This window comes from Pseudophryne corroboree, chromosome 6 (genome assembly GCF_028390025.1).
Source record: "Pseudophryne corroboree isolate aPseCor3 chromosome 6, aPseCor3.hap2, whole genome shotgun sequence".
NCBI lineage: Eukaryota > Metazoa > Chordata > Amphibia > Anura > Myobatrachidae > Pseudophryne > Pseudophryne corroboree.
In genome coordinates this window covers 129,577,547-129,604,967 of record NC_086449.1, presented here as the reverse complement: position 1 = coordinate 129,604,967, position 27,421 = coordinate 129,577,547, and positions in this window count along the sequence as shown.

The following is a 27,421-nucleotide window of genomic DNA, read 5'->3' as shown; positions in this document are numbered from 1 at the left end:
CTCACAATACTGGCGTATAATTCCTGTGACATTGCCGTATAATTCTCTAAATACTGCCGTATAATTCCTGTAACATTGCCTAATAATTCCTGTGATATTGCCATATAATTCCCGTGATACTGTCGTATAATTCCTGTGACATTGCCGTATAATTCTCTGAATACTGGCGTATAATTCCTGTGACATTACCGTATAATTCTCGGAATACTGGCGTATAATTCCTGTGATATTGATTTATAATTCTCGGAATACTGGCATATAATTCCTGTGGCATTGCCGTATAGTTCTCGAAAATACTGGTGTATAATTCCTGTGACATTGCCGTATAATTCTCTGAATACTGGCGTACAATTCCTGTGACACTAACGTATAATTCCTGTGATATTGCCATATAATTCCTGTGATACTGGTATATAATTCCTGTGACATTGCAGAATAATTCTTTGAATAATGGCGTATAATTCCTGTGACATTGCAGAATAATTCTCAGAATACTGGCGTATAATTCCTGTGACATTGCCGTATAATTCCTGTGATATTGCTGTTTAATTCTCTGAATACTGGCATATAATTCCTGTGTCATTGCCATATAAAATTCTCAGAAAACTGGCGTATAATTCCAGTGATATTGCCGTATAATTCTATGAATACTGACGTATAATTCCTTTGACACTGACGTATAATTCCTGTGATATTGCCATATAATTCCCGTGATACTGGCGTATAATTCCTGTGACATTGCAGAATAATTATCTGAATAATGGCGTATAATTCCTGTGACATTGCCGTATAATTCTCAGAATACTGGCGTATAATTCCTGTGATATTGCAGTATAATTCCTGTGATAATGCCGTATAATTCTTGGAATACTGTCAAATAATTCCTGTGATATTGCCGTTTAATTCTCTGAATACTGGCGTATAATTCCTGTGACATTGCCGTATAATTCTCTGAATACTGGCGTATAATTCCTGTAATATTGCCGTATAATTCTCGGAATACTGCCATATAATTCCTGTGATATTGCTGTATATTTCCTTTGACATTGCCGTATAATTCATGTGACATTGCTGTATGATTCTCTGAATACTGGCGTATAATTCCTGTGACATTGCCGTATAATTCTCGGAATACTGGCGTATAATTCCTCTCATATTGCCATATAATTCTAGTGATATTGCTGTATAATTCTCAGAATACTGGCGTATAATTCCTGTGATACTACCATATAATTCCTGTGATGTTGCCGTTTAATTCTCTGAATACTGGCATATAATTCCTGTGTCATTGCCATATAAAATTCTCAGAAAACTGGCGTATAATTCCAGTGATATTGCCGTATAATTCTATGAATACTGACGTATAATTCCTTTGACACTGACGTATAATTCCTGTGATATTGCCATATAATTCCCGTGATACTGGCGTATAATTCCTGTGACATTGCAGAATAATTATCTGAATAATGGCGTATAATTCCTGTGACATTGCCGTATAATTCTCAGAATACTGGCGTATAATTCCTGTGATATTGCAGTATAATTCCTGTGATAATGCCGTATAATTCTTGGAATACTGTCAAATAATTCCTGTGATATTGCCGTTTAATTCTCTGAATACTGGCGTATAATTCCTGTGACATTGCCGTATAATTCTCTGAATACTGGCGTATAATTCCTGTAATATTGCCGTATAATTCTCGGAATACTGCCATATAATTCCTGTGATATTGCTGTATATTTCCTTTGACATTGCCGTATAATTCATGTGACATTGCTGTATGATTCTCTGAATACTGGCGTATAATTCCTGTGACATTGCCGTATAATTCTCGGAATACTGGCGTATAATTCCTGTAATATTGCCGTATAATTCTCGGAATACTGCCATATAATTCCTGTGATATTGCTGTATATTTCCTTTGACATTGCCGTATAATTCATGTGACATTGCTGTATGATTCTCTGAATACTGGCGTATAATTCCTGTGACATTGCCGTATAATTCTCTGAATACTGGCGTATAATTCCTGTAATATTGCCGTATAATTCTCGGAATACTGCCATATAATTCCTGTGATATTGCTGTATATTTCCTTTGACATTGCCGTATAATTCATGTGACATTGCTGTATGATTCTCTGAATACTGGCGTATAATTCCTGTGACATTGCCGTATAATTCTCGGAATACTGGCGTATAATTCCTCTCATATTGCCATATAATTCTAGTGATATTGCTGTATAATTCTCAGAATACTGGCGTATAATTCCTGTGATACTACCATATAATTCCTGTGATGTTGCCATAACATTTTCGGAATACTGGCATATAATTCCTATGACATTGCCATATAATTCTAGTGATATTGCTGTATAATTCTGAGAATACTGGCGTATAATTCCTGTGATACTACCATATAATTCCTGAGATGTTGCCATAAAAATTTCGTAATACTGGCATATAATTCCTGTGATTTTGCCGTATAATTCTCTGAATACTGGCGTATAATTCCTGTGACATTGCGGTATAATTCTCAGAATACTGGCGTATAATTAGTGTGATATTGGCGTATAATTCCTGTGATATTGCCGTACAATTCTTGGAATACTGGCATATAATTCCTGTGACACTGCCGTAAAATTCTCAAAAATACTGGAGTATAATTCCTGTGATATTACCATATAATTCATGTGATATTGCCGTATAATTCTCAGAATACTGGCGTATAATTCCTGTGACATTGCCGTATAATTCTCTAAATACTGCCGTATAATTCCTGTAACATTGCCTAATAATTCCTGTGATATTGCCATATAATTCCCATGATACTGTCGTAAAATTCCTGTGACATTGCCGTATAATTCTCTGAATACTGGCGTATAATTCCTGTGACATTATCGTATAATTCTCGGAATACTGGCGTATAATTCCTGTGATACTGACGTATAATTCTCGTAATACTGGTATATAATTCCTTTGGCATTGCCGTATAATTCTCGAAAATACTGGCGTATAATTCCTGTGACATTACCGTATAATTCTCTGAATACTGGCGTATAATTCCTGTGACACTGACGTATAATTCCTGTGATATTGCCATATAATTCCTGTGATACTGGTATATAATTCCTGTGACATTGCAGAATAATTCTCTGAATAATGGCGTATAATTCCTGTGACATTGCCGAATAATTCTCAGAATACTTGCGTATAATTCCTGTGATATTGCAGTATAATTCTTGTGATATTGCTGCATAATTCTCGGAATACTGGCGTATAATTGCTGTGATATTGCCGTATAATTCCTGTGATGTTGTCGTATAATTTTCGGAATACTGGCGTATAATTCCTGTGATATTGCTGTATATTTCCTTTGACATTGCCGTATAATTCATGTGACATTGCTGTATGATTCTCTGAATACTGGCGTATAATTACTGTGACATTGCCGTATAATTCTCGGAATACTGGCGTATAATTCCTCTCATATTGCCGTATAATTATTGTGACTTTGCCGTATAATTCTCTGAATACTGGCGCATAATTCCTGTGACATTGCGGTATAATTCTCAGAATACTGGCATATAATTAGTGTGATATTGGCGTATAATTCCTGTGATATTGCCGTACAATTCTTGGAATACTGGCATATAATTCCTGTGACACTGCCGTAAAATTCTCGAAAATACTGTAGTATAATTCCTGTGATATTGCTGTATAATTCTCACAATACTGGCGTATAATTCCTGTGACATTGCCGTATAATTCTCTAAATACTGCCGTATAATTCCTGTAACATTGCCTAATAATTCCTGTGATATTGCCATATAATTCCCGTGATACTGTCGTATAATTCCTGTGACATTGCCGTATAATTCTCTGAATACTAGCGTATAATTCCTGTGACATTACCGTATAATTCTCGGAATACTGGCGTATAATTCCTGTGATATTGATTTATAATTCTCGGAATACTGGCATATAATTCCTGTGGCATTGCCGTATAGTTCTCGAAAATACTGGCGTATAATTCCTGTGACATTGCCGTATAATTCTCTGAATACTGGCGTACAATTCCTGTGACACTAACGTATAATTCCTGTGATATTGCCATATAATTCCTTTGATACTGGTATATAATTCCTGTGACATTGCAGAATAATTCTTTGAATAATGGCGTATAATTCCTGTGACATTGCAGAATAATTCTCAGAATACTGGCGTATAATTCCTGTGATATTGCAGTATAAATCCTGTGATATTGCCGTATAATTCTCGGAATACTGGCGTATAATTCCTGTGACATTGCCGTATAATTCCTGTGATATTGCTGTTTAATTCTCTGAATACTGGCATATAATTCCTGTGTCATTGCGATATAAAATTCTCGGAAAACTGGCGTATAATTCCTGTGATATTGCCGTATAATTCTCTGAATACTGGCATATAATTCCTGTGACATTGCTGTAAAATTCTCGGAATACTGGCATATAATTCCTTTGATATTGCCGTATAATTCCTGTGATATTGCAGTATAATTCTCGGAATACTGGCATATAATTGCTGTGATATTGCCGTATAATTCCTGTGATGTTGCCGTATAATTTTCGGAATATTGTCATATAATTCCTGTGACATTGTCGTATAATTCTTGTGACATTGCCGTATAATTCTCTGAATACTGGCGTATAATTCCTGTGACATTGCAGTATAATTCTCGGAATACTGGCGTATAATTCCTGTGATATTGCCATATAATTCCTGTGATATTGTCGTATATAATTCTCAGAATACTGGCGTATAATTAGTGTGATATTGCCGTATAATTCCTGTGATATTGCCGTAGAATTATTGGAATACTGGCATATAATTCCTGTGACATTGCCGTATAATTCTTGTGACTCTGCTGTATAATTCTCTTAATTCTAGCGTATAATTCCTATGATATTGCCATATAATTCCTGTGATACTGGTATATAATTCCTGTGACATTGCAGAATAATTCTCTGAATAATGGCGTATAATTCCTGTGACATTGCAGAATAATTCTCAGAATACTGTCGTATAATTCCTGTGATATTGCAGTATAATTCCTGTGATATTGCCGTATAATTCTCGGAATACTGGCGTATAATTAGTGTGATATTGCCGTATAATTCCTGTGATATTGCAATATAATTCCTGTGATATTGCCGTATAATTCTCAGAATACTGGCGTATAATTAGTGTGATATTGCAGTATAATTCCTGTGATATTGCCGTAGAATTCTTGGAATACTGGGATATAATTCCTGTGACAATGTCGTATAATTCTCGGAATACTGGCATATAATTAGTGGAATATTGCCATATAATTCCTGTGATATTGCCGTAGAATTCTTGGAATACTGACATATAATTCCTGTGACATTGCCGTATAATTCTTGTGACCCTGCTGTATAATTCTCTTAATTCTGGCGTATAATTCCTGCGACATTACGGTATAATTCTCAGAATACTGGCGTATAATTAGTGTGATATTGGCGTATAATTCCTGTGATATTGCCGTACAATTTTTGGAATATTGGCATATAATTCATGTGACACTGCCGTAAAATTCTCGAAAATACTGGAGTATAATTCCTGTGACATTGCCGTATAATTCTCTAAATACTGCCGTATAATTCCTGTAACATTGCCTAATAATTCCTGTGATATTGCCATATAATTCCTGTGATACTGTCGTATAATTCCTGTGACATTGACGTATAATTTCTGTGATATTGCCATATAATTCCTGTGATACTGGTATATAATTCCTGTTACATTGCCGAATAATTCTCAGAATACTTGCGTATAATTCCTGTGATATTGCAGTATAATTCTTGTGATATTGCTGTATAATTCTCGGAATACTGGCGTATAATTGCTGTGATATTGCCATATAATTCCTGTGATGTTGTCGTATAATTTTCGGAATACTGGCGTATAATTCCTGTGATATTGCTGTATATTTCCTTTGACATTGCCGTATAATTCATGTGACATTGCTGTATGATTCTCTGAATACTGGCGTATAATTACTGTGACATTGCCGTATAATTCTCGGAATACTGGCGTATAATTCCTCTCATATTGCCGTATAATTATTGTGACTTTGCCGTATAATTCTCTGAATACTGGCGTATAATTCCTGTGACATAATCGTATAATTCTCGGAATACTGGCGTATAATTCCTGTGTTACTGACGTATAATTCTCGTAATACTGGTATATAATTCCTGTGGCATTGCCGTATAATTCTCGAAAATACTGGCGTATAATTCCTGTGACATTGCCGTATAATTCTCTGAATACTGGCGTATAATTCCTGTGACAGTGCCGTAAAATTCTCGAAAATACTGTAGTATAATTCCTGTGATATTGCCGTATAATTCTCTGAATACTGGCGTATTATTGCTGTGATATTGACGTATAATTCTCGGAATACTGGCATATAATTCCTGTGGCATTGCAGTATAATCTGCTAAAATACTGGCGTATAATTCCTGTGACATTGCCGTATAATTCTATGAATACTGACGTATAATTCCTTTGACACTGACGTATAATTCCTGTGATATTGCCATATAATTCCCGTGATACTGGCGTATAATTCCTGTGACATTGCAGAATAATACTCTGAATAATGGCGTATAATTCCTGTGACATTGCCGTATAATTCTTAGAATACTGGCGTATAATTCCTGTGATATTGCAGTATAATTCCTGTGATAATGCCGTATAATTCTTGGAATACTGTCAAATAATTCCTGTGATATTGCCGTTTAATTCTCTGAATACTGGCATATAATTCCTGTGACATTGCCGTATAATTCTCTGAATACTGGCGTATAATTCCTGTAATATTGCCGTATAATTCTAGTGATATAGCTGTATAATTCTCAGAATACTGGCGTATAATTCCTGTAATACTACCATATAATTCCTGTGATGTTGCCATAAAGTTTTCGGAATACTGGCATATAATTCCTGTGACATTGCCATATAATTCTAGTGATATTGCTGTATAATTCTGAGAATACTGGCGTATAATTCCTGTGATACTACCATATAATTCCTGAGATGTTGCCATAAAAATTTCGTAATACTGGCATATAATTCCTGTGACTTTGCCGTATAATTCTCTGAATACTGGCGTATAATTCCTGTGACATTGCGGTATAATTCTCAGAATACTGGCGTATAATTAGTGTGATATTGGCGTATAATTCCTGTGATATTGCCGTACAATTCTTGGAATACTGGCATATAATTCCTGTGACACTGCCGTAAAATTCTCAAAAATACTGGGGTATAATTCCTGTGATATTGCCATATAATTCATGTGATATTGCCGTATAATTCTCAGAATACTGGCGTATAATTCCTGTGACATTGCCGTATAATTCTCTGAATACTGGCGTATAATTCCTGTGACATTATCGTATAATTCTCGGAATACTGGCGTATAATTCCTGTGTTACTGACGTATAATTCTCGTAATACTGGTATATAATTCCTGTGGCATTGCCGTATAATTCTCGAAAATACTGGCGTATAATTCCTGTGACATTGCCGTATAATTCTCTGAATACTGGCGTATAATTCCTGTGACACTGACGGATAATTCCTGTGATATTGCCATATAATTCCTGTGATACTGGTATATAATTCCTGTAACATTGCAGAATAATTCTCAGAATACTTGCGTATAATTCCTGTGATATTGCAGTATAATTCTTGTGATATTGCTGTATAATTCTCGGAATACTGGCGTATAATTGCTGTGATATTGCCGTATAATTCCTGTGATGTTGTCGTATAATTCTCTAAATACTGCCGTATAATTCCTGTAACATTGCCTAATAATTCCTGTGATATTGCCATATAATTCCCGTGATACTGTCGTATAATTCCTGTGACATTGCCGTATAATTCTCTGAATACTGGCGTATAATTCCTGTGACATTATCGTATAATTCTCGGAATACTGGCGTATAATTCCTGTGTTACTGACGTATAATTCTCGTAATACTGGTATATAATTCCTGTGGCATTGCCGTATAATTCTCGAAAATACTGGCGTATAATTCCTGTGACATTGCCGTATAATTCTCTGAATACTGGCGTATAATTCCTGTGACACTGACGGATAATTCCTGTGATATTGCCATATAATTCCTGTGATACTGGTATATAATTCCTGTAACATTGCAGAATAATTCTCCGAATTAATGGCGTATTATTCCTGTGACATTGCCGAATAATTCTCAGAATACTTGCGTATAATTCCTGTGATATTGCAGTATAATTCTTGTGATATTGCTGTATAATTCTCGGAATACTGGCGTATAATTGCTGTGATATTGCCAAATAATTCCTGTGATGTTGTCGTATAATTTTCGGAATACTGGCGTATAATTCCTGTGATATTGCTGTATATTTCCTTTGACATTGCCGTATAATTCATGTGACATTGCTGTATGATTCTCTGAATACTGGCGTATAATTAATGTGACATTGCCGTATAATTCTCGGAATACTGGCGTATAATTCCTCTCATATTGCCGTATAATTCTAGTGATATTGCTGTATAATTCTCAGAATACTGGCGTATAATTCCTGTGATACTACCATATAATTCCTGTGATGTTGCCATATAATTTTTGGAATACTGGCATATAATTCCTGTGACATTGCCGTATAATTCTTGTGACTTTGCCGTATAATTCTCTGAATACTGGCGTATAATTCATGTGACATTGCGGTATAATTTTCAGAATACTGGCGTATAATTAGTGTGATATTGGCATATAATTCCTGTGATATTGCCGTACAATTCTTGGAATACTGGCATATAATTCCTGTGACAGTGCCGTAAAATTCTCGAAAATACTGTAGTATAATTCCTGTGATATTGCCGTATAATTCTCTGAATACTGGCGTATTATTGCTGTGATATTGACGTATAATTCTCGGAATACTGGCATATAATTCCTGTGGCATTGCAGTATAATCTGCTAAAATACTGGCGTATAATTCCTGTGACATTGCCGTATAATTCTATGAATACTGACGTATAATTCCTTTGACACTGACGTATAATTCCTGTGATATTGCCATATAATTCCCGTGATACTGGCGTATAATTCCTGTGACATTGCAGAATAATACTCTGAATAATGGCGTATAATTCCTGTGACATTGCCGTATAATTCTCAGAATACTGGCGTATAATTCCTGTGATATTGCAGTATAATTCCTGTGATAATGCCGTATAATTCTTGGAATACTGTCAAATAATTCCTGTGATATTGCCGTTTAATTCTCTGAATACTGGCGTATAATTCCTGTGACATTGCCGTATAATTCTCTGAATACTGGCGTATAATTCCTGTAATATTGCCGTATAATTCTCGGAATACTGGCATATAATTCCTGTGATATTGCTGTATATTTCCTTTGACATTGCCGTATAATTCATGTGACATTGCTGTATGATTCTCTGAATACTGGCGTATAATTCCTGTGACATTGCCGTATAATTCTCGGAATACTGGCGTATAATTCCTCTCATATTGCTATATAATTCTAGTGATATTGCTGTATAATTCTCAGAATACTGGCGTATAATTCCTGTAATACTACCATATAATTCCTGTGATGTTGCCATAAAGTTTTCGGAATACTGGCATATAATTCCTGTGACATTGCCATATAATTCTAGTGATATTGCTGTATAATTCTGAGAATACTGGCGTATAATTCCTGTGATACTACCATATAATTCCTGAGATGTTGCCATAAAAATTTCGTAATACTGGCATATAATTCCTGTGACTTTGCCGTATAATTCTCTGAATACTGGCGTATAATTCCTGTGACATTGCGGTATAATTCTCAGAATACTGGCGTATAATTAGTGTGATATTGGCGTATAATTCCTGTGATATTGCCGTACAATTCTTGGAATACTGGCATATAATTCCTGTGACACTGCCGTAAAATTCTCAAAAATACAGGGGTATAATTCCTGTGATATTGCCATATAATTCATGTGATATTGCCGTATAATTCTCAGAATACTGGCGTATAATTCCTGTGACATTGCTATATAATTCTCTAAATACTGCCATATAATTCCTGTAACATTGCCTAATAATTCCTGTGATATTGCCATATAATTCCCGTGATACTGTCGTAAAATTCCTGTGACATTGCCGTATAATTCTCTGAATACTGGCGTATAATTCCTGTGACATTATCGTATAATTCTCGGAATACTGGCGTATAATTCCTGTGATACTGACGTATAATTCTCGTAATACTGGTATATAATTCCTGTGGCATTGCCGTATAATTCTCGAAAATACTGGCGTATAATTCCTGTGACATTACCGAATAATTCTCAGAATACTTGCGTATAATTCCTGTGATATTACCATATAATTCATGTGATATTGCCGTATAATTCTCAGAATACTGGCGTATAATTCCTGTGACATTGCCTAATAATTCCTGTGATATTGCCATATAATTCCCATGATACTGTCGTAAAATTCCTGTGACATTGCCGTATAATTCTCTGAATACTGGCGTATAATTCCTGTGACATTATCGTATAATTCTCGGAATACTGGCGTATAATTCCTGTGATACTGACGTATAATTCTCGTAATACTGGTATATAATTCCTGTGGCATTGCCGTATAATTCTCGAAAATACTGGCGTATAATTCCTGTGACATTACCGTATAATTCTCTGAATACTGGCGTATAATTCCTGTGACACTGACGTATAATTCCTGTGATATTGCCATATAATTCCTGTGATACTGGTATATAATTCCTGTGACATTGCAGAATAATTCTCTGAATAATGGCGTATAATTCCTGTGACATTGCCGAATAATTCTCAGAATACTTGCGTATAATTCCTGTGATATTGCAGTATAATTCTTGTGATATTGCTGTATAATTCTCGGAATACTGGCGTATAATTGCTGTGATATTGCCGTATAATTCCTGTGATGTTGTCGTATAATTTTCGGAATACTGGCGTATAATTCCTGTGATATTGCTGTATATTTCCTTTGACATTGCCGTATAATTCATGTGACATTGCTGTATGATTCTCTGAATACTGGCGTATAATTACTGTGACATTGCCGTATAATTCTCGGAATACTGGCGTATAATTCCTCTCATATTGCCATATAATTATTGTGACTTTGCCGTATAATTCTCTGAATAGTGGCGCATAATTCCTGTGACATTGCGGTATAATTCTCAGAATACTGGCGTATAATTAGTGTGATATTGGCGTATAATTCCTGTGATATTGCCGTACAATTCTTGGAATACTGGCATATAATTCCTGTGACACTGCCGTAAAATTCTCGAAAATACTGTAGTATAATTCCTGTGATATTGCTGTATAATTCTCACAATACTGGCGTATAATTCCTGTGACATTGCCGTATAATTCTCTAAATACTGCCGTATAATTCCTGTAACATTGCCTAATAATTCCTGTGATATTGCCATATAATTCCCGTGATACTGTCGTATAATTCCTGTGACATTGCCGTATAATTCTCTGAATACTGGCGTATAATTCCTGTGACATTACCGTATAATTCTCGGAATACTGGCGTATAATTCCTGTGATATTGATTTATAATTCTCGGAATACTGGCATATAATTCCTGTGGCATTGCCATATAGTTCTCGAAAATACTGGTGTATAATTCCTGTGACATTGCCGTATAATTCTCTGAATACTGGCGTACAATTCCTGTGACACTAACGTATAATTCCTGTGATATTGCCATATAATTCCTGTGATACTGGTATATAATTCCTGTGACATTGCAGAATAATTCTTTGAATAATGGCGTATAATTCCTGTGACATTGCAGAATAATTCTCAGAATACTGGCGTATAATTCCTGTGACATTGCCGTATAATTCCTGTGATATTGCTGTTTAATTCTCTGAATACTGGCATATAATTCCTGTGTCATTGCCATATAAAATTCTCAGAAAACTGGCGTATAATTCCAGTGATATTGCCGTATAATTCTATGAATACTGACGTATAATTCCTTTGACACTGACGTATAATTCCTGTGATATTGCCATATAATTCCCGTGATACTGGCGTATAATTCCTGTGACATTGCAGAATAATTATCTGAATAATGGCGTATAATTCCTGTGACATTGCCGTATAATTCTCAGAATACTGGCGTATAATTCCTGTGATATTGCAGTATAATTCCTGTGATAATGCCGTATAATTCTTGGAATACTGTCAAATAATTCCTGTGATATTGCCGTTTAATTCTCTGAATACTGGCGTATAATTCCTGTGACATTGCCGTATAATTCTCTGAATACTGGCGTATAATTCCTGTAATATTGCCGTATAATTCTCGGAATACTGCCATATAATTCCTGTGATATTGCTGTATATTTCCTTTGACATTGCCGTATAATTCATGTGACATTGCTGTATGATTCTCTGAATACTGGCGTATAATTCCTGTGACATTGCCGTATAATTCTCGGAATACTGGCGTATAATTCCTCTCATATTGCCATATAATTCTAGTGATATTGCTGTATAATTCTCAGAATACTGGCGTATAATTCCTGTGATACTACCATATAATTCCTGTGATGTTGCCATAACATTTTCGGAATACTGGCATATAATTCCTATGACATTGCCATATAATTCTAGTGATATTGCTGTATAATTCTGAGAATACTGGCGTATAATTCCTGTGATACTACCATATAATTCCTGAGATGTTGCCATAAAAATTTCGTAATACTGGCATATAATTCCTGTGATTTTGCCGTATAATTCTCTGAATACTGGCGTATAATTCCTGTGACATTGCGGTATAATTCTCAGAATACTGGCGTATAATTAGTGTGATATTGGCGTATAATTCCTGTGATATTGCCGTACAATTCTTGGAATACTGGCATATAATTCCTGTGACACTGCCGTAAAATTCTCAAAAATACTGGAGTATAATTCCTGTGATATTACCATATAATTCATGTGATATTGCCGTATAATTCTCAGAATACTGGCGTATAATTCCTGTGACATTGCCGTATAATTCTCTAAATACTGCCGTATAATTCCTGTAACATTGCCTAATAATTCCTGTGATATTGCCATATAATTCCCATGATACTGTCGTAAAATTCCTGTGACATTGCCGTATAATTCTCTGAATACTGGCGTATAATTCCTGTGACATTATCGTATAATTCTCGGAATACTGGCGTATAATTCCTGTGATACTGACGTATAATTCTCGTAATACTGGTATATAATTCCTTTGGCATTGCCGTATAATTCTCGAAAATACTGGCGTATAATTCCTGTGACATTACCGTATAATTCTCTGAATACTGGCGTATAATTCCTGTGACACTGACGTATAATTCCTGTGATATTGCCATATAATTCCTGTGATACTGGTATATAATTCCTGTGACATTGCAGAATAATTCTCTGAATAATGGCGTATAATTCCTGTGACATTGCCGAATAATTCTCAGAATACTTGCGTATAATTCCTGTGATATTGCAGTATAATTCTTGTGATATTGCTGTATAATTCTCGGAATACTGGCGTATAATTGCTGTGATATTGCCGTATAATTCCTGTGATGTTGTCGTATAATTTTCGGAATACTGGCGTATAATTCCTGTGATATTGCTGTATATTTCCTTTGACATTGCCGTATAATTCATGTGACATTGCTGTATGATTCTCTGAATACTGGCGTATAATTACTGTGACATTGCCGTATAATTCTCGGAATACTGGCGTATAATTCCTCTCATATTGCCGTATAATTATTGTGACTTTGCCGTATAATTCTCTGAATACTGGCGCATAATTCCTGTGACATTGCGGTATAATTCTCAGAATACTGGCATATAATTAGTGTGATATTGGCGTATAATTCCTGTGATATTGCCGTACAATTCTTGGAATACTGTCATATAATTCCTGTGACACTGCCGTAAAATTCTCGAAAATACTGTAGTATAATTCCTGTGATATTGCTGTATAATTCTCACAATACTGGCGTATAATTCCTGTGACATTGCCGTATAATTCTCTAAATACTGCCGTATAATTCCTGTAACATTGCCTAATAATTCCTGTGATATTGCCATATAATTCCCGTGATACTGTCGTATAATTCCTGTGACATTGCCGTATAATTCTCTGAATACTAGCGTATAATTCCTGTGACATTACCGTATAATTCTCGGAATACTGGCGTATAATTCCTGTGATATTGATTTATAATTCTCGGAATACTGGCATATAATTCCTGTGGCATTGCCGTATAGTTCTCGAAAATACTGGCGTATAATTCCTGTGACATTGCCGTATAATTCTCTGAATACTGGCGTACAATTCCTGTGACACTAACGTATAATTCCTGTGATATTGCCATATAATTCCTTTGATACTGGTATATAATTCCTGTGACATTGCAGAATAATTCTTTGAATAATGGCGTATAATTCCTGTGACATTGCAGAATAATTCTCAGAATACTGGCGTATAATTCCTGTGATATTGCAGTATAATTCCTGTGATATTGCCGTATAATTCTCGGAATACTGGCGTATAATTCCTGTGACATTGCCGTATAATTCCTGTGATATTGCTGTTTAATTCTCTGAATACTGGCATATAATTCCTGTGTCATTGCCATATAAAATTCTCGGAAAACTGGCGTATAATTCCTGTGATATTGCCGTATAATTCTCTGAATACTGGCATATAATTCCTGTGACATTGCTGTAAAATTCTCGGAATACTGGCATATAATTCCTTTGATATTGCCGTATAATTCCTGTGATATTGCAGTATAATTCTCGGAATACTGGCATATAATTGCTGTGATATTGCCGTATAATTCCTGTGATGTTGCCGTATAATTTTCGGAATACTGTCATATAATTCCTGTGACATTGTCGTATAATTCTTGTGACATTGCCGTATAATTCTCTGAATACTGGCGTATAATTCCTGTGACATTGCAGTATAATTCTCGGAATACTGGCGTATAATTCCTGTGATATTGCCATATAATTCCTGTGATATTGCCGTATATAATTCTCAGAATACTGGCGTATAATTAGTGTGATATTGCCGTATAATTCCTGTGATATTGCCGTAGAATTATTGGAATACTGGCATATAATTCCTGTGACATTGCCGTATAATTCTTGTGACTCTGCTGTATAATTCTCTTAATTCTAGCGTATAATTCCTATGATATTGCCATATAATTCCTGTGATACTGGTATATAATTCCTGTGACATTGCAGAATAATTCTCTGAATAATGGCGTATAATTCCTGTGACATTGCAGAATAATTCTCAGAATACTGTCGTATAATTCCTGTGATATTGCAGTATAATTCCTGTGATATTGCCGTATAATTCTCGGAATACTGGCGTATAATTAGTGTGATATTGCCGTATAATTCCTGTGATATTGCAATATAATTCCTGTGATATTGCCGTATAATTCTCAGAATACTGGCGTATAATTAGTGTGATATTGCAGTATAATTCCTGTGATATTGCCGTAGAATTCTTGGAATACTGGGATATAATTCCTGTGACAATGTCGTATAATTCTCGGAATACTGGCATATAATTAGTGGAATATTGCCATATAATTCCTGTGATATTGCCGTAGAATTCTTGGAATACTGACATATAATTCCTGTGACATTGCCGTATAATTCTTGTGACCCTGCTGTATAATTCTCTTAATTCTGGCGTATAATTCCTGCGACATTACGGTATAATTCTCAGAATACTGGCGTATAATTAGTGTGATATTGGCGTATAATTCCTGTGATATTGCCGTACAATTTTTGGAATATTGGCATATAATTCATGTGACACTGCCGTAAAATTCTCGAAAATACTGGAGTATAATTCCTGTGACATTGCCGTATAATTCTCTAAATACTGCCGTATAATTCCTGTAACATTGCCTAATAATTCCTGTGATATTGCCATATAATTCCTGTGATACTGTCGTATAATTCCTGTGACATTGACGTATAATTTCTGTGATATTGCCATATAATTCCTGTGATACTGGTATATAATTCCTGTTACATTGCCGAATAATTCTCAGAATACTTGCGTATAATTCCTGTGATATTGCAGTATAATTCTTGTGATATTGCTGTATAATTCTCGGAATACTGGCGTATAATTGCTGTGATATTGCCGTATAATTCCTGTGATGTTGTCGTATAATTTTCGGAATACTGGCGTATAATTCCTGTGATATTGCTGTATATTTCCTTTGACATTGCCGTATAATTCATGTGACATTGCTGTATGATTCTCTGAATACTGGCGTATAATTACTGTGACATTGCCGTATAATTCTCGGAATACTGGCGTATAATTCCTCTCATATTGCCGTATAATTATTGTGACTTTGCCGTATAATTCTCTGAATACTGGCGCATAATTCCTGTGACATTGCAGTATAATTCTCAGAATACTGGCGCATAATTAGTGTGATATTGGCGTATAATTCCTGTGATATTGCCGTACAATTCTTGGAATACTGGCATATAATTCCTGTGACACTGCCGTAAAATTCTCGACAATACTGTAGTATAATTCCTGTGATATTGCTGTATAATTCTCACAATACTGGCGTATAATTCCTGTGACATTGCCGTATAATTCTCTAAATACTGCCGTATAATTCCTGTAACATTGCCTAATAATTCCAGTGATATTGCCATATAATTCCCGTGATACTGTCGTATAATTCCTGTGACATTGCCGTATAATTCTCTGAATACTAGCGTATAATTCCTGTGACATTACCGTATAATTCTCGGAATACTGGCGTATAATTCCTGTGATATTGATTTATAATTCTCGGAATACTGGCATATAATTCCTGTGGCATTGCCGTATAGTTCTCGAAAATACTGGCGTATAATTCCTGTGACATTGCCGTATAATTCTCTGAATACTGGCGTACAATTCCTGTGACACTAACGTATAATTCCTGTGATATTGCCATATAATTCCTGTGATACTGGTATATAATTCCTGTGACATTGCAGAATAATTCTTTGAATAATGGCGTATAATTCCTGTGACATTGCAGAATAATTCTCAGAATACTGGCGTCTAATTCCTGTGATATTGCAGTATAATTCCTGTGATATTGCCGTATAATTCTCGGAATACTGGCGTATAATTCCTGTGACATTGCCGTATAATTCCTGTGATATTGCTGTTTAATTCTCTGAATACTGGCATATAATTCCTGTGTCATTGCCATATAAAATTCTCGGAAAACTGGCGTATAATTCCTGTGATATTGCCGTATAATTCTCTGAATACTGGCATATAATTCCTGTGACATTGCTGTAAAATTCTCGGAATACTGGCATATAATTCCTTTGATATTGCCGTATAATTCCTGTGATATTGCAGTATAATTCTCGGAATACTGGCATATAATTGCTGTGATATTGCCGTATAATTCCTGTGATGTTGCCGTCTCATTTTCGGAATACTGTCATATAATTCCTGTGACATTGTCGTATAATTCTTGTGACATTGCCGTATAATTCTCTGAATACTGGCGTATAATTCCTGTGACATTGCAGTATAATTCTCGGAATACTGGCGTATAATTCCTGTGATATTGCCATATAATTCCTGTGATATTGCCGTATATAATTCTCAGAATACTGGCGTATAATTAGTGTGATATTGCCGTATAATTCCTGTGATATTGCCGTAGAATTATTGGAATACTGGCATATAATTGCTGTGACATTGCCGTATAATTCTTGTGACTCTGCTGTATAATACTCTTAATTCTAGCGTATAATTCCTGCGACACTAACGTATAATTCCTGTGATATTGCCATATAATTCCTGTGATACTGGTATATAATTCCTGTGACATTGCAGAATAATTCTCTGAATAATGGCGTATAATTCCTGTGACATTGCAGAATAATTCTCAGAATACTGTCGTATAATTCCTGTGATATTGCAGTATAATTCCTGTGATATTGCCGTATAATTCTCGGAATACTGGCGTATAATTAGTGTGATATTGCCGTATAATTCCTGTGATATTGCAATATAATTCCTGTGATATTGCCGTATAATTCTCAGAATACTGGCGTATAATTAGTGTGATATTGCAGTATAATTCCTGTGATATTGCCGTAGAATTCTTGGAATACTGGGATATAATTCCTGTGACAATGTCGTATAATTCTCGGAATACTGGCATATAATTAGTGGAATATTGCCATATAATTCCTGTGATATTGCCGTAGAATTCTTGGAATACTGACATATAATTCCTGTGACATTGCCGTATAATTCTTGTGACCCTGCTGTATAATTCTCTTAATTCTGGCGTATAATTCCTGCGACATTACGGTATAATTCTCAGAATACTGGCGTATAATTAGTGTGATATTGGCGTATAATTCCTGTGATATTGCCGTACAATTTTTGGAATATTGGCATATAATTCATGTGACACTGCCGTAAAATTCTCGAAAATACTGGAGTATAATTCCTGTGACATTGCCGTATAATTCTCTAAATACTGCCGTATAATTCCTGTAACATTGCCTAATAATTCCTGTGATATTGCCATATAATTCCTGTGATACTGTCGTATAATTCCTGTGACATTGACGTATAATTTCTGTGATATTGCCATATAATTCCTGTGATACTGGTTTATAATTCCTGTTACATTGCCGAATAATTCTCAGAATACTTGCGTATAATTCCTGTGATATTGCAGTATAATTCTTGTGATATTGCTGTATAATTCTCGGAATACTGGCGTATAATTGCTGTGATATTGCCGTATAATTCCTGTGATGTTGTCGTATAATTTTCGGAATACTGGCGTATAATTCCTGTGATATTGCTGTATATTTCCTTTGACATTGCCGTATAATTCATGTGACATTGCTGTATGATTCTCTGAATACTGGCGTATAATTACTGTGACATTGCCGTATAATTCTCGGAATACTGGCGTATAATTCCTCTCATATTGCCGTATAATTATTGTGACTTTGCCGTATAATTCTCTGAATACTGGCGCATAATTCCTGTGACATTGCGGTATAATTCTCAGAATACTGGCGTATAATTAGTGTGATATTGGCGTATAATTCCTGTGATATTGCCGTACAATTCTTGGAATACTGGCATATAATTCCTGTGACACTGCCGTAAAATTCTCGAAAATACTGTAGTATAATTCCTGTGATATTGCTGTATAATTCTCACAATACTGGCGTATAATTCCTGTGACATTGCCGTATAATTCTCTAAATACTGCCGTATAATTCCTGTAACATTGCCTAATAATTCCTGTGATATTGCCATATAATTCCCGTGATACTGTCGTATAATTCCTGTGACATTGCCGTATAATTCTCTGAATACTAGCGTATAATTCCTGTGACATTACCGTATAATTCTCGGAATACTGGCGTATAATTCCTGTGATATTGATTTATAATTCTCGGAATACTGGCATATAATTCCTGTGGCATTGCCGTATAGTTCTCGAAAATACTGGCGTATAATTCCTGTGACATTGCCGTATAATTCTCTGAATACTGGCGTACAATTCCTGTGACACTAACGTATAATTCCTGTGATATTGCCATATAATTCCTGTGATACTGGTATATAATTCCTGTGACATTGCAGAATAATTCTTTGAATAATGGCGTATAATTCCTGTGACATTGCAGAATAATTCTCAGAATACTGTCGTATAATTCCTGTGATATTGCAGTATAATTCCTGTGATATTGCCGTAAAATTCTCGGAATACTGGCGTATAATTAGTGTGATATTGCCGTATAATTCCTGTGATATTGCAATATAATTCCTGTGATATTGCCGTATAATTCTCAGAATACTGGCGTATAATTAGTGTGATATTGCAGTATAATTCCTGTGATATTGCCGTAGAATTCTTGGAATACTGGGATATAATTCCTGTGACAATGTCGTATAATTCTCGGAATACTGGCATATAATTAGTGGAATATTGCCATATAATTCCTGTGATATTGCCGTAGAATTCTTGGAATACTGACATATAATTCCTGTGACATTGCCGTATAATTCTTGTGACCCTGCTGTATAATTCTCTTAATTCTGGCGTATAATTCCTGCGACATTACGGTATAATTCTCAGAATACTGGCGTATAATTAGTGTGATATTGGCGTATAATTCCTGTGATATTGCCGTACAATTTTTGGAATATTGGCATATAATTCCTGTGACATTGCCGTATAATTCTCTAAATACTGCCGTATAATTCCTGTAACATTGCCTAATAATTCCTGTGATATTGCCATATAATTCCTGTGATACTGTCGTATAATTCCTGTGACATTGACGTATAATTTCTGTGATATTGCCATATAATTCCTGTGATACTGGTATATAATTCCTGTTACATTGCAGAATAATTCTCAGAATACTTGCGTATAATTCCTGTGATATTGCAGTATAATTCTTGTGATATTGCTGTATAATTCTCGGAATACTGGCGTATAATTGCTGTGATATTGCCGTATAATTCCTGTGATGTTGTCGTATAATTTTCGGAATACTGGCGTATAATTCCTGTGATATTGCTGTATATTTCCTTTGACATTGCCGTATAATTCATGTGACATTGCTGTATGATTCTCTGAATACTGGCGTATAATTAATGTGACATTGCCGTATAATTCTCGGAATACTGGCGTATAATTCCTCTCATATTGCCGTATAATTCCTGTGATACTACCATATAATTCCTGTGATGTTGCCATATAATTTTCGGAATACTGGCATATAATTCCTGTGACATTGCCGTATAATTCTTGTGACTTTGCCGTATAATTCTCTGAATACTGGCGTATAATTCATGTGACATTGCGGTATAATTTTCAGAATACTGGCGTATAATTAGTGTGATATTGGCATATAATTCCTGTGATATTGCCGTACAATTCTTGGAATACTGGCATATAATTCCTGTGACACTGCCGTAAAATTCTCGAAAATACTGTAGTATAATTCCTGTGATATTGCCGTATAATTCTCTGAATACTGGCGTATTATTGCTGTGATATTGACGTATAATTCTCGGAATACTGGCATATAATTCCTGTGGCATTGCAGTATAATCTGCTAAAATACTGGCGTATAATTCCTGTGACATTGCCGTATAATTCTATGAATACTGATGTATAATTCCTTTGACACTGACGTATAATTCCTGTGATATTGCCATATAATTCCCGTGATACTGGCGTATAATTCCTGTGACATTGCAGAATAATTCTCTGAATAATGGCGTATAATTCCTGTGACATTGCCGTATAATTCTCAGAATACTGGCGTATAATGCCTGTGATATTGCAGTATAATTCCTGTGATAATGCCGTATAATTCTTGGAATACTTTCAAATAATTCCTGTGATATTGCCGTATAATTCTATGAATACTGACGTATAATTCCTTTGACACTGACGTATAATTCCTGTGATATTGCCATATATATTTCCCGTGATACTGGCGTATAATTCCTGTGACATTGCAGAATAATTCTCTGAATAATGGCGTATAATTCCTGTGACATTGCCGTATAATTCTTAGAATACTGGCGTATAATTCCTGTGATATTGCAGTATAATTCCTGTGATAATGCTGTATAATTCTTGGAATACTGTCAAATAATTCCTGTGATATTGCCGTTTAATTCTCTGAATACTGGCGTATAATTCCTGTGACATTGCCGTATAATTCTCTGAATACTGGCGTATAATTCCTGTAATATTGCAGTATAATTCTCGGAATACTGGCATATAATTCCTGTGATATTGCTGTATATTTCCTTTGACATTGCCGTATAATTCATGTGATATTGCTGTATGATTCTCTGAATACTGACGTATAATTCCTGTGACATTGCTGTATAATTCTCGGAATACTGGCGTATAATTCCTCTCATATTGCCATATAATTCTAGTGATATTGCTGTATAATTCTCAGAATACTGGCGTATAATTCCTGTGATACTACCATATAATTCCTGTGATGTTGCCATAAAATTTTTGTAATACTGGCATATAATTCCTGTGACTTTGCCGTATAATTCTCTGAATACTGGCGTATAATTCCTGTGACATTGCGGTATAATTCTCAGAATTCTGGCGTATAATTAGTGTGATATTGGCGTATAATTCCTGTGATATTGCCGTACAATTCTTGGAATACTGGCATATAATTCCTGTGACACTGCCGTAAAATTCTCAAAAATACTGGAGTATAATTCCTGTGATATTGCCATATAATTCATGTGATATTGCCGTATAATTCTCAGAATACTGGCGTATAATTCCTTTGACATTGCCGTATAATTCTCTAAATACTGCCGTATAATTCCTGTAACATTGCCTAATAATTCCTGTGATATTGCCATATAATTCCCATGATACTGTCGTATAATTCCTGTGACATTGCCGTATAATTCTCTGAATACTGGCGTATAATTCCTGTGACATTATCGTAAAATTCTCGGAATACTGGCGTATAATTCCTGAGTTACTGACGTATAATTCTCGTAATACTGGTATTTAATTCCTGTGGCATTGCCGTATAATTCTCGAAAATACTGGCGTATAATTCCTGTGACATTGCCGTATAATTCTCTGAATACTGGCGTATAATTCCTGTGACACTGATGGATAATTCCTGTGATATTGCCATATAATTCCTGTGATACTGGTATATAATTCCTGTAACATTGCAGAATAATTCTCTGAATAATGGCGTATAATTCCTGTGACATTGCCGAATAATTCTCAGAATACTTGCGTATAATTCCTGTGATATTGCAGTATAATTCTTGTGATATTGCTGTATAATTCTCGGAATACTGGCGTATAATTGCTGTGATATTGCCGAATAATTCCTGTGATGTTGTCGTATAATTTTCGGAATACTGGCGTATAATTCCTGTGATATTGCTGTATATTTCCTTTGACATTGCTGTATAATTCATGTGACATTGCTGTATGATTCTCTGAATACTGGCGTATAATTAATGTGACATTGCCGTATAATTCTCGGAATACTGGCGTATAATTCCTCTCATATTGCCGTATAATTCTAGTGATATTGCTGTATAATTCTCAGAATACTGGCGTATAATTCCTGTGATACTACCATATAATTCCTGTGATGTTGCCATATAATTTTCGGAATACTGGCATATAATTCCTGTGACATTGCCGTATAATTCTTGTGACTTTGCCGTATAATTCTCTGAATACTGGCATATAATTCATGTGACATTGCGGTATAATTTTCAGAATACTGGCGTATAATTAGTGTGATATTGGCATATAATTCCTGTGATATTGCCGTACAATTCTTGGAATACTGGCATATAATTCCTGTGACACTGCCGTAAAATTCTCGAAAATACTGTAGTATAATTCCTGTGATATTGCCGTATAATTCTCTGAATACTGGCGTATTATTGCTGTGATATTGACGTATAATTCTCGGAATACTAGCATATAATTCCTGTGGCATTGCAGTATAATCTGCTAAAATACTGGCGTATAATTCCTGTGACATTGCCGTATAATTCTATGAATACTGACGTATAATTCCTTTGACACTGACGTATAATTCCTGTGATATTGCCATATAATTCCCGTGATACTGGCGTATAATTCCTGTGACATTGCAGAATAATACTCTGAATAATGGCGTATAATTCCTGTGACATTGCCGTATAATTCTCAGAATACTGGCGTATAATTCCTGTGACATTGCAGTATAATTCCTGTGATAATGCCGTATAATTCTTGGAATACTGTCAAATAATTCCTGTGATATTGCCGTTTAATTCTCTGAATACTGGCGTATAATTCCTGTGACATTGCCGTATAATTCTCTGAATACTGGCGTATAATTCCTGTAATATTGCCGTATAATTCTCGGAATACTGGCATATAATTCCTGTGATATTGCTGTATATTTCCTTTGACATTGCCGTATAATTCATGTGACATTGCTGTATGATTCTCTGAATACTGGCGTATAATTCCTGTGACATTGCCGTATAATTCTCGGAATACTGTCGTATAATTCCTCTCATATTGCCATATAATTCTAGTGATATTGCTGTATAATTCTCAGAATACTGGCGTATAATTCCTGTGATACTACCATATAATTCCTGTGATGTTGCCATAAAATTTTTGTAATACTGGCATATAATTCCTGTGACTTTGCCGTATAATTCTCTGAATACTGGCGTATAATTCCTGTGACATTGCGGTATAATTCTCAGAATTCTGGCGTATAATTAGTGTGATATTGGCGTATAATTCCTGTGATATTGCCGTACAATTCTTGGAATACTGGCATATAATTCCTGTGACACTGCCGTAAAATTCTCAAAAATACTGGAGTATAATTCCTGTGATATTGCCATATAATTCATGTGATATTGCCGTATAATTCTCAGAATACTGGCGTATAATTCCTTTGACATTGCCGTATAATTCTCTAAATACTGCCGTATAATTCCTGTAACATTGCCTAATAATTCCTGTGATATTGCCATATAATTCCCATGATACTGTCGTATAATTCCTGTGACATTGCCGTATAATTCTCTGAATACTGGCGTATAATTCCTGTGACATTATCGTATAATTCTCGGAATACTGGCGTATAATTCCTGAGTTACTGACGTATAATTCTCGTAATACTGGTATTTAATTCCTGTGGCATTGCCGTATAATTCTCGAAAATACTGGCGTATAATTCCTGTGACATTGCCGTATAATTCTCTGAATACTGGCGTATAATTCCTGTGACACTGACGGATAATTCCTGTGATATTGCCATATAATTCCTGTGATACTGGTATATAATTCCTGTAACATTGCAGAATAATTCTCTGAATAATGGCGTATAATTCCTGTGACATTGCCGAATAATTCTCAGAATACTTGCGTATAATTCCTGTGATATTGCAGTATAATTCTTGTGATATTGCTGTATAATTCTCGGAATACTGGCGTATAATTGCTGTGATATTGCCGAATAATTCCTGTGATGTTGTCGTATAATTTTCGGAATACTGGCGTATAATTCCTGTGATATTGCTGTATATTTCCTTTGACATTGCTGTATAATTCATGTGACATTGCTGTATGATTCTCTGAATACTGGCGTATAATTAATGTGACATTGCCGTATAATTCTCGGAATACTGGCGTATAATTCCTCTCATATTGCCGTATAATTCTAGTGATATTGCTGTATAATTCTCAGAATACTGGCGTATAATTCCTGTGATACTACCATATAATTCCTGTGATGTTGCCATATAATTTTCGGAATACTGGCATATAATTCCTGTGACATTGCCGTATAATTCTTGTGACTTTGCCGTATAATTCTCTGAATACTGGCATATAATTCATGTGACATTGCGGTATAATTTTCAGAATACTGGCGTATAATTAGTGTGATATTGGCATATAATTCCTGTGATATTGCCGTACAATTCTTGGAATACTGGCATATAATTCCTGTGACACTGCCGTAAAATTCTCGAAAATACTGTAGTATAATTCCTGTGATATTGCCGTATAATTCTCTGAATACTGGCGTATTATTGCTGTGATATTGACGTATAATTCTCGGAATACTGGCATATAATTCCTGTGGCATTGCAGTATAATCTGCTAAAATACTGGCGTATAATTCCTGTGACATTGCCGTATAATTCTATGAATACTGACGTATAATTCCTTTGACACTGACGTATAATTCCTGTGATATTGCCATATAATTCCCGTGATACTGGCGTATAATTCCTGTGACATTGCAGAATAATACTCTGAATAATGGCGTATAATTCCTGTGACATTGCCGTATAATTCTCAGAATACTGTCGTATAATTCCTGTGACATTGCAGTATAATTCCTGTGATAATGCCGTATAATTCTTGGAATACTGTCAAATAATTCCTGTGATATTGCCGTTTAATTCTCTGAATACTGGCGTATAATTCCTGTGACATTGCCGTATAATTCTCTGAATACTGGCGTATAATTCCTGTAATATTGCCGTATAATTCTCGGAATACTGGCATATAATTCCTGTGATATTGCTGTATATTTCCTTTGACATTGCCGTATAATTCATGTGACATTGCTGTATGATTCTCTGAATACTGGCATATAATTCATGTGACATTGCGGTATAATTTTCAGAATACTGGCGTATAATTAGTGTGATATTGGCATATAATTCCTGTGATATTGCCGTACAATTCTTGGAATACTGGCATATAATTCCTGTGACACTGCCGTAAAATTCTCGAAAATACTGTAGTATAATTCCTGTGATATTGCCGTATAATTCTCTGAATACTGGCGTATTATTGCTGTGATATTGACGTATAATTCTCGGAATACTGGCATATAATTCCTGTGGCATTGCAGTATAATCTGCTAAAATACTGGCGTATAATTCCTGTGACATTGCCGTATAATTCTATGAATACTGATGTATAATTCCTTTGACACTGACGTATAATTCCTGTGATATTGCCATATAATTCCCGTGATACTGGCGTATAATTCCTGTGACATTGCAGAATAATTCTCTGAATAATGGCGTATAATTCCTGTGACATTGCCGTATAATTCTCAGAATACTGGCGTTTAATTCCTGTGATATTGCAGTATAATTCCTGTGATAATGCCGTATAATTCTTGGAATACTTTCAAATAATTCCTGTGATATTGCCGTATAATTCTATGAATACTGACGTATAATTCCTTTGACACTGACGTATAATTCCTGTGATATTGCCATATAATTCCCGTGATACTGGCGTATAATTCCTGTGACATTGCAGAATAATTCTCTGAATAATGGCGTATAATTCCTGTGACATTGCCGTATAATTCTTAGAATACTGGCGTATAATTCCTGTGATATTGCAGTATAATTCCTGTGATAATGCTGTATAATTCTTGGAATACTGTCAAATAATTCCTGTGATATTGCCGTTTAATTCTCTGAATACTGGCGTATAATTCCTGTGACATTGCCGTATAATTCTCTGAATACTAGCGTATAATTCCTGTAATATTGCAGTATAATTCTCGGAATACTGGCATATAATTCCTGTGATATTGCTGTATATTTCCTTTGACATTGCCGTATAATTCATGTGATATTGC